A 13,525-nucleotide genomic window follows, 5' to 3' on the forward strand; every position below is an offset into this window, starting at 1 on the left:
CTCCCTGGCGTAGCATGTTTCAACTGAGGTAGTCTGCTTTGGTATTTTCTACCCCTCTGATGTGTAGGGCTGTTAAGGATGCAAGATCAGTCTCTGCCAATTGGAAGATCTCTGCTGCTATGGTCATCAGACTTCCTGACCGTGTACCACTTTGACGGTTTACATATGCCACTGTGGTGGAATTGTCCGAGAAAACTCTTACATGTGCTCCTTGAATCTGTGGAAGAAAATGATTTAAGGCATTTTCTACTGCTCTTAATTCTTTCCAATTGGAAGAACATGTTAATTCTGCCTGATCCCAAGTATCTTGGGCCAGATCATTCTCCATATGTGCACCCCACCCCATAGGGCTGGCGTCGGTGGAAATTATCTTAGAAGGGTCTATTATCCATGGTACACCCCCTGAAAGGTGTTCCATATCTAGCCACCAGGATAGAGATCTTATGACATCCCTGGAAAGAGTTAGTTTACTCTCCAGATGTCGTTTTCTTCCCTGGACTGATAATACTTCATACTGTAACTGGCGGGTATGAAATTGAGCCCACGGTACCGCTGGAATACATGAGGATAATGATCCTAGTAAGGACGTAGCCTTCCTTAGTGTCATGTGGGTATTTTTTATTGTCTCTGACACCTTTGACTGTATAGTTACTTTTTTTGAATGCGGGAGGAAGCTTTTTTGACTTACGGAGTCTAGCTGGATCCCTAGAAATATTTGAACGGTCTCTGGGTTCAGTCTGGACTTTTCGAAGTTGACGATCCAACCCAACTCCTGTAGGGATGAGATCGTATTACACAATCGTATTTTACATTGAGCTATAGAATCTCCTACCACCAGAAAATCATCCAGGTAGGGTATTATCAAAGTGTCCCGTTGGCGTAGATGAGCCATCACTTCTAATATCACCTTTGTGAAGATGCGGGGAGCCATAGAAAGCCCAAAGGGCATTGCTACATATTGAAAGTGACGAACCTGTCCTGACAGGATGACTGCAACCCTTAGGTACTGCTGGTGTTCGGCATGTATGGGAAGATGATAGTAGCCATCTTTTAGGTCTATCCCGGCCATGACACACCTAGGGAACAAAAGTTTGATGGCAGAACTAATAGATTCCATCTTGAAAGTATGGTTACGCAAAAAGGAATTTAATTTTCTGAGATTTATGATGGTTCTAAATGAACCATCTGGTTTATTGATCAAAAACAAAGGGGAATAGAACCTCTTTCCTTTTTGATCCCGGGGAACCTCTATCAATACTTTTTTAGATAGAAGAGATAGGATCTCTGATTCTACAGCTTCTTGTTGTTCCCGTCCTTTTGGAGATGTTACTATAAAAGAATCCCAAGGGATTCTATCAAAAGCTAATTTTAATCCGCATTTAATAATGTCCAGAATCCAATGGATAGATGTTATTTGTTTCCATTTAGAAAAGAAATATTTTAATCTGCCGCCCACTTCATAGTTAGCGGTACTTGCTACGCTTTGAATTATAGGATCCGGTAAACAGAGCACCTGTGTGTTTTGGATCCTTTGTCTCCCAGCGCTCCCTTTGCTCAGACGGTTTGCTCCTGGTAAAGGGGCGTCTTCTGAAGGCTCTCCTGTAAGGCCGGCGTCACACTCAGCGTAAGACAATACGGTCCGTATTTTACGGCCGTAATACGGAGAAATGTTCCCAAAATAGTGATCCGTAGTCAGGGTGTGTGGCGCATTTTGCGCATGGCATCCTCTGTATGTAATCCGTATTGCGATATTTTCTCGCAGGCTTGCAAAACCGATATCTAATGGATTTATGTGCTCAAATGTTCGGGAAAACATATATACAGTATATATATATATATATATATATATATATATATATATATATATATAGTCTGTATTTATATTTACTACAGCGCGATATCTGTGAAAAGCCGGTAATTCAATTGCCGGCTTTTCATTTCTCCTTCCCAAACCCGACAGGATATGAGACATGATTACATACAGTAAACCATCTCATATCCCCATTTTTTTTGCATGTTCCACACTACTGTTAGTAGTATGTGTATGCAAAATTTGGGCGCTGTAGCTGCTAAAATAAAGGGTTAAATGGCGGAAAAAATTGGCGTGGGCTCCCGCACAATTTTCTCCGCCAGAGTGGTAAAGCCAATGACTGAGGGCAGATATTAATAGCCAGGAGAGGGTCCATGGTTATTGGCCCCCCGTGGCTAAAAACATCTGCCCCCAGCCACCCCAGAAAAGGCACATCTGGAAGATGCGCCTATTCTGGCACTTGGCCACTCTCTTCCCATTCCCGTGTAGCGGTGGGATATGGGGTAATGAAGGGTTAATGCCACCTTGCTGTTGTAAGGTGACATTAAGCCAGATTAATAATGGAGAGGCGTCAATTATGACACCTATCCATTATTAATCCAATTGTTTGAAAGGGTTAAAAAACACACACACGATTTAAAAGTATTTTAATGAAATAAACACAGCGGTTGTTTTAATAATTTATTGCTCTCTCAATCCATTTGCAGACCCTCGCTTGGCAAAACAATAAACCCACAATATACATACCTTCTGCTGACCCGTCACGTCCCACGAGGTAATCCATCTGAAGGGGTTAAAATAATTTACAAGCAGGAGCCCTGCTAATGCAGCTGTGCTCGTGCTTGTAATTCCCCGGCGAATGAAGGAAATGTAGGTCATTGACCTACATTTCCTTCAGTCGCGGTGATGCGCCCCCTGGTGGATGTCCTCATATGACCTGGAGCGTGGGAAAAAGTTCCCAGGCTGCAGTTCATGAGAACATCCAGCAGGGGCGCATCACCGCGACTGAAGGAAATGTAGGTCAATGAAGGGATACAGGAGGAATATACAGTGCCTACAAGTAGTATTCAACCCCCTGCAGATTTAGCAGGTTTAATAAGATGCAAATAAGTTAGAGCCTTCAAACTTCTAACAAGAGCAGGATTTATTAACAGATGCATAAATCTTACAAACCAAAAAGTTTTGTTGCTCAGTTAAATTTTTATAAATTTTAAACATAAAAGTGTGGGTCAATTATTATTCAACCCCTAGGTTTAATATTTTGTGGAATAACCTTTGTTTGCAATTACAGCTAATAATCGTCTTTTATAAGACCTGATCAGGCCGGCACAGGTCTCTGGAGTTATCTTGGCCCACTCCTCCATGCAGATCTTCTCCAAGTTATCTAGGTTCTTTGGGTGTCTCATGTGGACTTTAATCTTGAGCTCCTTCCACAAGTTTTCAATTGGGTTAAGGTCAGGAGACTGACTAGGCCACTGCAACACATTGATTTTTTGCCTCTTGAACCAGGCCTTGGTTTTCTTGGCTGTGTGCTTTGGGTCGTTGTCTTGTTGGAAGATGAAATGACGACCCATCTTAAGATCCTTGATGGAGGAGCGGAGGTTCTTGGCCAAAATCTCCAGGTAGGCCGTGCTATCCATCTTCCCATGGATGCGGACCAGATGGCCAGGCCCCTTGGCTGAGAAACAGCCCCACAGCATGATGCTGCCACCACCATGCTTGACTGTAGGGATGGTATTCTTGGGGTCGTATGCAGTGCCATCCAGTCTCCAAACGTCACGTGTGTGGTTGGCACCAAAGATCTCGATCTTGGTCTCATCAGACCAGAGAACCTTGAACCAGTCAGTCTCAGAGTCCTCCAAGTGATCATGAGCAAACTGTAGACGAGCCTTGACATGACGCTTTGAAAGTAAAGGTACCTTACGGGCTCATCTGGAACGGAGACCATTGCGGTGGAGTACGTTACTTATGGTATTGACTGAAACCAATGTCCCCACTGCCATGAGATCTTCCCGGAGCTCCTTCATGGTTGTCCTTGGGTTAGCCTTGACTCTTCGGACAAGCCTGGCCTCGGCACGGGAGGAAACTTTAAAAGGATGTCCAGGCCGTGGAAGGCTAACAGTAGTTCTATAAGCCTTCCACTTCCGGATGATGCTCCCAACAGTGGAGACAGGTAGGCCCAACTCCTTGGAAAGGGTTTTGTACCCCTTGCCAGCCTTGTGACCCTCCACGATCTTGTCTCTGATGGCCTTGGAATGCTCCTTTGTCTTTCCCATGTTGACCATGTTTGAGTGCTGTTCACAAGTTTGGGGAGGGTCTTAAATAGTCAGAAAAGGCTGGAAAAAGAGATAATTGATCCAAACATGTGAAGCTCATTGTTCTTTGTGCCTGAACTCCTTCTTAATACTTTAGGGGAACCAAACAGAATTCTGGTGGGTTGAGGGGTTGAATAATAAATGACCCTCTGAAAAAACTTTTCCCAATTTAAAAAAAAAATAAACAAAGAAATAACATTCTTTTTTGCTGCAGTGCATTTCACACTTCCAGGCTGATCTACAGGCCAAATGTCACAATGCCAAGTTAATTCCAAATGTGTAAACCTGCTAAATCTGCAGGGGGTTGAATACTACTTGTAGGCACTGTACATCAGCATACAGGATTTTAAAAACTCACCCAGTGAAGCTGACAGGTACCAGTTCTGGAGGTGGATTCTTTGATAAAAGATCTCTCTGTTTGGTGGTAGATCGTTTTTCCTGAGGTCGGCCCCCACTCTTAGTGCTGCTCCTGGCGCTTGTCTCCTTGCTGGGAGAACGCTCTGTCGCAGGCAAGTGCGCTTCGTCGGCCGGTGAAGCCATACTTACACACACCGGCCGATGCTAGCGCTGCATTTTTAAATCTGGTGCCGAATCTCCTGCCTCCCCGGACCTAACCCGGAAGTGCTCTGGCGACTTCCGGGTTAGACGCACCGCTCCTCCTCACCATGCGGCGGCTGCTGGATAAGAAGCCGGCCCCTGAGCGCGCGCGTCCTCATGGAGCCAGGCGGACCAGCAGTGACCGGACCCGGACCATGGCGACTGACCAGACGAGGAGGGAGGCTGCAACAGTGGCTCCCCCGCCGCTGCCTCTGGAACCGCAGCCCCTGCCGTTCCCACGGACACCGACGCAGGCGGGTGCATGGCCCAGGAATCCTCTTGAACTGCAGGTACTTCGGATTCCCATAGAAACAGGAAACCTAAACTGAGGAGGAGAGGGGACCGCCTCCTTTTATTCTGTAGGTTTCCTGTTCCTATGGGCGGATCCCTCTCTCTCATGTGGGGTGCTGTCGTGGCGAAAGGTAAAATTTGAAACGCCAGAATTACGTTTTTTTGGTCGCCGCGACATTGCATTAAAATGCAATAACGGGCGATCAAAAGAACGTATCTGCACAAAAGTGGTATCATTAAAAATGTCAGCTCGGCACGCAAAAAATAAGCCCTCGCCCGACCCCAGATCACGAAAAATGGAGACGCTACGGGTATCGGAAAATGGCGTTTTTTTTTTTGTTTTTTTTTAGCAAAGTTTTGATTTTTTTTTCACTACTTAGATAAAAAATAACCTAGACATGTTAGGTGTCTATGAACTCGTAATGACCTGGAGAATCATAATATCAGGTCAGTTTTAGCATTTAGTGAAGCTAGCAAAAAAGCCAATCAAAAAACAAGTGTGGGATTGCACTTTTTTTTGCAATTTCATCGCACTTGGAATTTTTTTCCCGTTTTCTACTACAAGACATGGTAAAACCAATGGTGTCGTTCAAAAGTACAACTAGTCCCGCAAAAAATAAGCCCTCATATGACCATATTGACGGAAAATTAAAAAAGTTATGGCTCTGGGAAGGAGGGGATCGAAAAACGAAAACACAAAAACGAAAAAGGCCCGCGGCGGGAAGGGGTTAATGTACACTCTGCACCCCATCTTGACTGAAAACAAAAAACAGAAATGAAGAAATTTTTGCATATTTATTAAAAAATAAAAACTGATATATCCCATGGTCATAAATATTCAGACCCTTTGCTTAGACACTTATATTTAAGTCAAAAGCTGTCCATTTTCTTGTGATCCTCCTTGAGATGGTTCTACTCCTTCATTGCAGTCCAGTAGTGATGAGCGAGTATACTCGTTGCTCGGGTGATCTCCGAATATTTGTTAGTGTTCGGAAATTTAGTTTTTGTTGATTCAGCTGCATGATTTACAGCTTCTAGCCAGCCTGAGTACATGTGGGGGTTGCCTGGTTGCTAGGGAATCCCACATGTAATCAAGCTGTTTAACCGTCGTAAATCATGCAACTGCGGCTAGGAAAATGAAATCTCCGAGCACTAACAAATACTCGGAGACCACCCGAGCAACGAGTACACTCGCTCATCACTACAGTCCAGCTGTGTATAATTAAACGAATAGGACTTGATTGCAGTAGGGAGATGGGAGAAAGTTCCACAAAGTCAACTATTACTGCAGACCTCCACCAGTCGGGCCTTTATGGCAGAGTGGCCCAACGGAAGCCTCTCCTCAGTGCAAGACATATGAAAGCCCGCATAGAGTTTACTAAAAAAGGTCTCTCAGTCTATGAGAAATAAGATTCTATGGTCTAATAAGAAGAAGATAGACTTTTTTGGTGAAAATTCTAAGCGGTATGTGTGGAGAAAACCAGGAACTGCTTATCACCTGCCCAATACAATCCCAACAGTGAAACATGGTGGTGGCAGCATCATGCTATGGGGGTGTTTTCAGCTGCAGGGACAGGAGAACTGGTTGCCATTGAAGGAAATATGAATGCGGACAAGTACAGAGATATCCTGTATGAAAACCTCTTTCAGAGTGCTCTGGACCTCAGACTTGGCCAAATGTTCACCTTCCAACAAGACAATGACCCTAAGCACACAGGTAAAATAACAAAGGAGCGGCTTCAGAACAACACTGTGACCATTCTTGACCGGCCCAGCCAGAGCCCTGACCTAAACCCAATTATGCATCTCTGGAGACCTGAAAATGGCTGTCCACCAACATTCACCATCCAACCTGATGGAACTGGAGAGGATCTGCAAGGAAGAATGGCCGAGGATCCCCAAATCCAGGGGTCCTGTAACTAAGGCTCCGATCACATCTACAAGACATCACCGACCACAACCAATAGATCCTGTAACTAAGGCTCCGATCACATCTACAGAGGTCACCGACCACGACCGATAGATCCTGTAACTATGGGACCAATCACATCTACAAGAAATCACCAACCGCGACCGATGGATCCTGTAACTAAGGCTCCGATCACATCTATAAGACATCACCGACCACGACCGATGGATCCTGTAACTAAGGCTCCGATCACATCTACAAGACGTCACCGACCACGACCGATGGATCCTGTAACTAAGGCTCCGATCACATCTACAAGACGTCACCGACCACGACCGATGGATCCTGTAACTAAGGCTCCGATCACATCTATAAGACATCACCGACCACGACCTATGGATCCTGTAACTAAGGCTCCGATCACATCTATAAGACATCACCGACCACGACCGATGGATCCTGTAACTAAGGCTCCGATCACATCTACAAGACGTCACCGACCACGACCGATGGATCCTGTAACTAAGGCTCCGATCTCATCTACAAGACGTCACCGACCACGACCGATGGATCCTGTAACTAAGGCTCCGATCACATCTACAAGATGTCACCAACCACGACCGATGGATCCTGTAACTAAGGCTCCGATCACATCTACAAGACGTCACCAACCACGACCTATGGATCCTGTAACTAAGGCTCCGATCTCATCTACAAGACGTCACCGACCACGACCGATGGATCCTGTAACTAAGGCTCCGATCACATCTACCAGACGTCACCGACCACGACCGATGGATCCTGTAACTAAGGCTCCGATCACATCTACAAGACGTCACCGACCACGACCGATGGATCCTGTAACTAAGGCTCCGATCACATCTATAAGACATCACCGACCACGACCTATGGATCCTGTAACTAAGGCTCCGATCACATCTATAAGACATCACCGACCACGACCGATGGATCCTGTAACTAAGGCTCCGATCACATCTACAAGACGTCACCGACCACGACCGATGGATCCTGTAACTAAGGCTCCGATCTCATCTACAAGACGTCACCGACCACGACCGATGGATCCTGTAACTAAGGCTCCGATCACATCTACAAGATGTCACCGACCACGACCGATGGATCCTGTAACTAAGGCTCCGATCACATCTACAAGACGTCACCGACCATGACCGATGGATCCTGTAACTAAGGCTCCGATCACATCTACAAGACGTCACCGACCACGACCGATGGATCCTGTAACTAAGGACCGATCACATCTACAAGACGTCACCAACCACGACCGATGGATCCTGTAACTAAGGCTCCGATCACATCTACAAGATGTCACCAACCACGACCGATGGATCCTGTAACTAAGGCTCCGATCTCATCTACAAGACGTCACCGACCACGACCGATGGATCCTGTAACTAAGGCTCCGATCACATCTACAAGACGTCACCGACCACGACCGATGGATCCTGTAACTAAGGCTCCGATCACATCTACAAGACATCACCGACCACGACCGATGGATCCTGTAACTAAGGCTCCGATCACATGTACAAGACGTCACCAACCACGACCGATGGATCCTGTAACTAAGGCTCCGATCACATCTACAAGACGTCACCAACCACGACCGATGGATCCTGTAACTAAGGCTCCGATCACATCTACAAGATGTCACCGACCACGACCGATGGATCCTGTAACTAAGGACCGATCACATCTACAAGACGTCACCAACCACGACCGATGGATCCTGTAACTAAGGCTCCGATCACATCTACAAGACGTCACCGACCACGACCGATGGATCCTGTAACTAAGGACCGATCACATCTACAAGATGTCACCAACCACGACCGATGGATCCTGTAACTAAGGCTTCGATCACATCTACAAGATGTCACCAACCACGACCGATGGATCCTGTAACTAAGGCTCCGATCTCATCTACAAGACGTCACCGACCACGACCGATGGATCCTGTAACTAAGGCTCCGATCACATCTACAAGACGTCACCGACCACGACCGATGGATCCTGTAACTAAGGCTCCGATCACATCTACAAGACATCACCGACCACGACCGATGGATCCTGTAACTAAGGCTCCGATCACATCTACAAGACGTCACCGACCACGACCGATGGATCCTGTAACTAAGGCTCCGATCACATCTACAAGACGTCACCGACCACGACCGATGGATCCTGTAACTAAGGCTCCGATCACATCTACAAGACGTCACCGACCACGACCGATGGATCCTGTAACTAAGGCTCCGATCACATCTACAAGACATCACCGACCACGACCGATGGATCAAGTAACTAAGGCTCCGATCACATCTACAAGACGTCACCGACCACGACCGATGGATCCTGTAACTAAGGCTCCGATCACATCTACAAGACATTACTGACCACGACCGATGGATCCTGTAACTAAAACTGTAAAAATACAAATTCGGTCCTATAAAAATATATTTCAGTCTATGATAGTGCCCTATTTAGGGACATCTATCCTATCTGCCACTGATGCTAAACAGTTAGGTTTGATTAAATTATCCTAATAATGGCTGTGGTCCATGAGTCGGCATGAAGTTATCAGGGTAAGTAGTACAGTCACTGAGATACAGGGACTCACAAGCTGTAAAATAGCTCATAGCCTCTCTAGGGGCTATAGGATAATGCACAATACCTGAAATAGGGGGATTTAATACGTAGCTGTTCATTCCTATAATTGTCTATTAATGACATCTCTGATAACGCCTGGCACAATCGCCAGCGGAGGACGGTCACTGTGGTAACTACACCGCCAGCAGAGGACGGTCAGCGTGGTAACTACACCGCCAGCAGAGACCGGTCACCGTGGTAACTACACCGCCAGCAGAGACCGGTCACCGTGGTAACTACACTATCAGCAGAGGCCGTGAGATGAGGAGCAGACGCTGCACATCCCCCATACAATGCTGCCCGTCCCCAACACTGAGGAGCCGCAGTCACATGGAGCAGGAGCCTCCACAGGAACAGCTCTGATCTCACCCCACACTCTCCTCTCACAGATTTACCACAAGCACCAAAACTCCACCAAACCCTCCTGTAATCTCACCGGAATGGCGGGAAATCTGCTGCTGGCTGACACCAGAGAACACGAGCTGCACACAGCCAGGACGGAGCTGCTGCACTGAGAGCTGAAGGCCCTGTTGTGACGTCACCGTCATGTGATCAGGGGGCGGGGCTCAGGAGAGAAGTGGTGGAGGACCTGTGGTGATGTCACCGTCATGTGACCAGTAGTCATCAGTCATCCTTGTAGCCAGCTGTGTGGTAACAGCCCATATGTTAGGAGTCTAAGGGAGCTGTCACACAGTCAGCTCTCCAGCGACCAAGGATGCCAAAGTCCCCTGGTAACCAGGGTAAACATTGGGTTACTAAGCGCGGCCCTGCGCTTAGTAACCCGATGTTTACCCTGGTTACCAGTGAAGACATCGCTGAATCCGTGTCACACACACCGATTCAGCGATGTCAGCGGGAGATCCAGCGACGAAATAAAGTTCTGGACTTTCAGCAACGACCAGCGACATCACAGCGGGATCCTGATTGCTGCTGCCTGTCAAACACAACGATATCGCTATCCAGGACGCTGCAACGTCACAGATCGCTAGTAATATCGTTGCAAAATCGTTTAGTGTGAAGGTACCTTAAGGCTACTTTCACACTAGCGTCGGGCTCAGCCCGTCACAGTGCGTCGGGCTGAGGTTACCGACGCTAGCGTTGTATACGCCGCACAACGGGGGCAGCGGATGCATTATTCCAGCGCATCCGCTACCCCATTGTGAGGTGCGGGGAGGTGGGGGCGGACACGTCGCACAAAAAAACGTTACATGTAGCATTTTTTTGTGCCGACGGTCCGCCAAAGCACGATGCATCCGTCGCACGACGCATCCGTCGCTAATGTTAGTCAAGGGGGAAAAAACGCATCCTGCAGACAACTTTGCAGGATGCGTTTTTTCCCCAAAACGACGCATTGCAACGTATTGCAAAAAACGCTAGTGTGAAAGTAGCCCCAGGGTATGTGTCCACGTTCAGGAAACGCTGCGCTTTTGACGCAGGGTTGAGCAGCATGCATAAAAAACGCAGCGTCCAGATGTTACAGCATAGTGGAGGGGATTTCATGAAATCCTGTCTCCACTATGCAGTAAAAGACGCATGCGGCACACCCGAGAAAACTCACATGCGGCGCGTCTTTTAAAAACGCAGCATGTCCTTACATTGCAGAAAAAACTCAAGGACAACGCAGGTGACCTGCCAGTGACCTCAGGTGCAGATTTGGTCAGGATTTTACCTGCATAAAATCCTGACCAAATCCTGAAGCAAAACTGAACGTGGACATGGAGCGCCCCCACACCGCCGCAGGGCCGAGGGGTACCCGGAGCCGGGCCTCTAGGTCTCAGTCCTGGGGTTGTCACGGTGGCTAGACCCGGTCCGTGGCCCTGTCTGTCAATGGGGGACGTCCGGTGCAATAAGTGATGTTGTAGCGGTGCAGTTGTGGGGTGCAGGTCGCGGTAAATAACGAGGACACCAGGTTGCAGTCTCTTTACCTCTTTACTGAAGCTCTCTGGGTCCTCAGTCCGGAATACGGCTCACCAGGCTGCGCAAGTCCGGCCGGTCCAATGGCACTTCCAGAGCTCTCCTTGCAGGTGGAAATCGGTGCCTTCCTTCTAGCGCTATGTGTTGCAGTCCTTCCCTGCTGTGCTTACGGAAAGTACCCCACAACTGTTGTGTCTGTTTCTCGTGTTCCCTCACAACAACTTAATTCGCAATGATCTTCCTCGTCCCTCCAGATACTATGGTAGGAACGCACCCGTATGACGGGGAGGCTCGGAGATCTTCCGGGACTCTATCTGCGCCCCTCTCCTGTTGGTACCCCCCTTTGCCTTCCTGGGTGATGCGTGAGACAGTCCGCCTCAAGCTAACTGCCCTGCCGTAGGTCTGAGGTATGGCTTGAAACTCTTTACCTCCTCGGCGTTCCGGCCACCGGTAGTGCGCCTCAGTAAGGTGCTGCCTCTTTCAGCACAACCCTCACTGGTATCTCCTTTCGCTTGATTTCGTTTCTCACTCAGCACAATCTATCTCGCTTCTTAGTCCTTCCTTGGGCACCGCCGCTATGCTGAGCAGGCACGGTCCCTTTACGTTCTTTCCATGCCAAGCCTCTGCCAGGATCCCACCCCTGGCAGAGACCCTACAGTCTCTCCCTTCACAACACCCTCTGCCACCAGGTGTTGCTCCGTTCAATCCCGTCAGCGTTCTCTCTAACTTCCTGCCTGACCCCCAGTTTACCCACTATGGTGGGGAGTGGCCTAATGAATAGCACCCTTAGCTCCCCCCGGAGGCCCAGCTGTGAAATGTCTTGGTGACTGTGATACCTGCTCAGAGAACTCCTTCCGTGCCATCGAACGCAGCATGGCCCCCCTTAGTGGCTGAACCATGCTACTGCAACGACCAGGACTCTGGGGCGCTGCACTCCCCCCTGGTTAAACACAGTACTCCGGGACTGGGAAGAAAAACAACAATACAGGTTAGCAAAAAGACATACAATTTTGTTGAGTGCAAATAACAATAAGTATACTTAAGTAGGCTTCCCTTTATGGGAGGTGAGGACACTTGTAACGTTACAAACATAATTAACCTTATAATTTACAGAGTATAAATAACTTCTGTTACCCAACCGGGTATTCTATTTAGTGCAATTTTTGAAATAATAACTTAACATTGCCTTTAAGAAACTCACACTCTTAGTCTATCAAAGGCCTTCCTATAATCACATTATAAGGCATTTCAACTTTACATTCTCCTTCTTGTGAACCTGCAGGACCGCCTGTCCCTACGGCACCAGACCTACTGCCTCTCCTTTCTTCTACAGGACCGCCCTGTTCAGCCAGGGCCTACTGCCTTTCGCTACTATACACAGTATAGACATAACATTCCTTTCGGTTGAAGAACTCTGAGCCAGCTCTACTCGGCCCCTTTAAGGACTCACTCTCTAACCCCTACGGGTTCACTCTCTGTCCTTAGCAACAAAGTAACTTTTCAATGGGGACGCGGGGTTTACCTTCTATCCTCACCCTCATTATTACTTCTCTTACTTTCAACTATGCAGACCTCCACTTCTACCCCTACGGGCTCTCTGCATCCTTCCTGTCTTCAAAACATTATTCAAATTTCACATTTTAACAAATTCAACACATATAACTCGGCATGTAAAACAGTTACATTTTCTTTTCAAGGCATCATTACCACATTACTATTCTGTAACAGTATCGCTTTCAAGTACAATTCTTCACATCCCCTTTAAGAGGGGACCAGGTCTCTCTGAGGTAGCTCGTCTTCTCAGCCTACCAGTCTCATGCAAAGTTCCGGTCCGGTATCTTCACAAAGTGTCTTTAACTAGGACCAGTAGGAACGGTTTCTTCGCAAAGTGTCTTTTGACTAAAACCAGTAGGGAGCACCTTTAAGAAAGTGCAAACTATTTACAAGGGAAAGTTTGAATCATGCGCAGTTCATGATTTCTGCAGTTCTCTTTTTTTTAAA

At 47.5% G+C, this 13,525-nt stretch overlaps 1 protein-coding gene across 1 annotated transcript in view; it reads right to left on the reverse strand.

The window, feature by feature from the left end:
- LOC143793582 (uncharacterized) overlaps positions 1-10,167 on the reverse strand; it is an 83,567-nt gene extending 73,400 nt beyond the window's left edge. The window contains 1 exon segment of the mRNA XM_077280658.1: positions 10,047-10,167. The gene's annotated coding sequence lies outside the window, so the exon portion shown is untranslated.
- Between the last annotated feature and the right edge of the window lie 3,358 nt (positions 10,168-13,525).

Source organism: Ranitomeya variabilis, chromosome 1 (genome assembly GCF_051348905.1).
Source record: "Ranitomeya variabilis isolate aRanVar5 chromosome 1, aRanVar5.hap1, whole genome shotgun sequence".
Classification (NCBI taxonomy): domain Eukaryota; kingdom Metazoa; phylum Chordata; class Amphibia; order Anura; family Dendrobatidae; genus Ranitomeya; species Ranitomeya variabilis.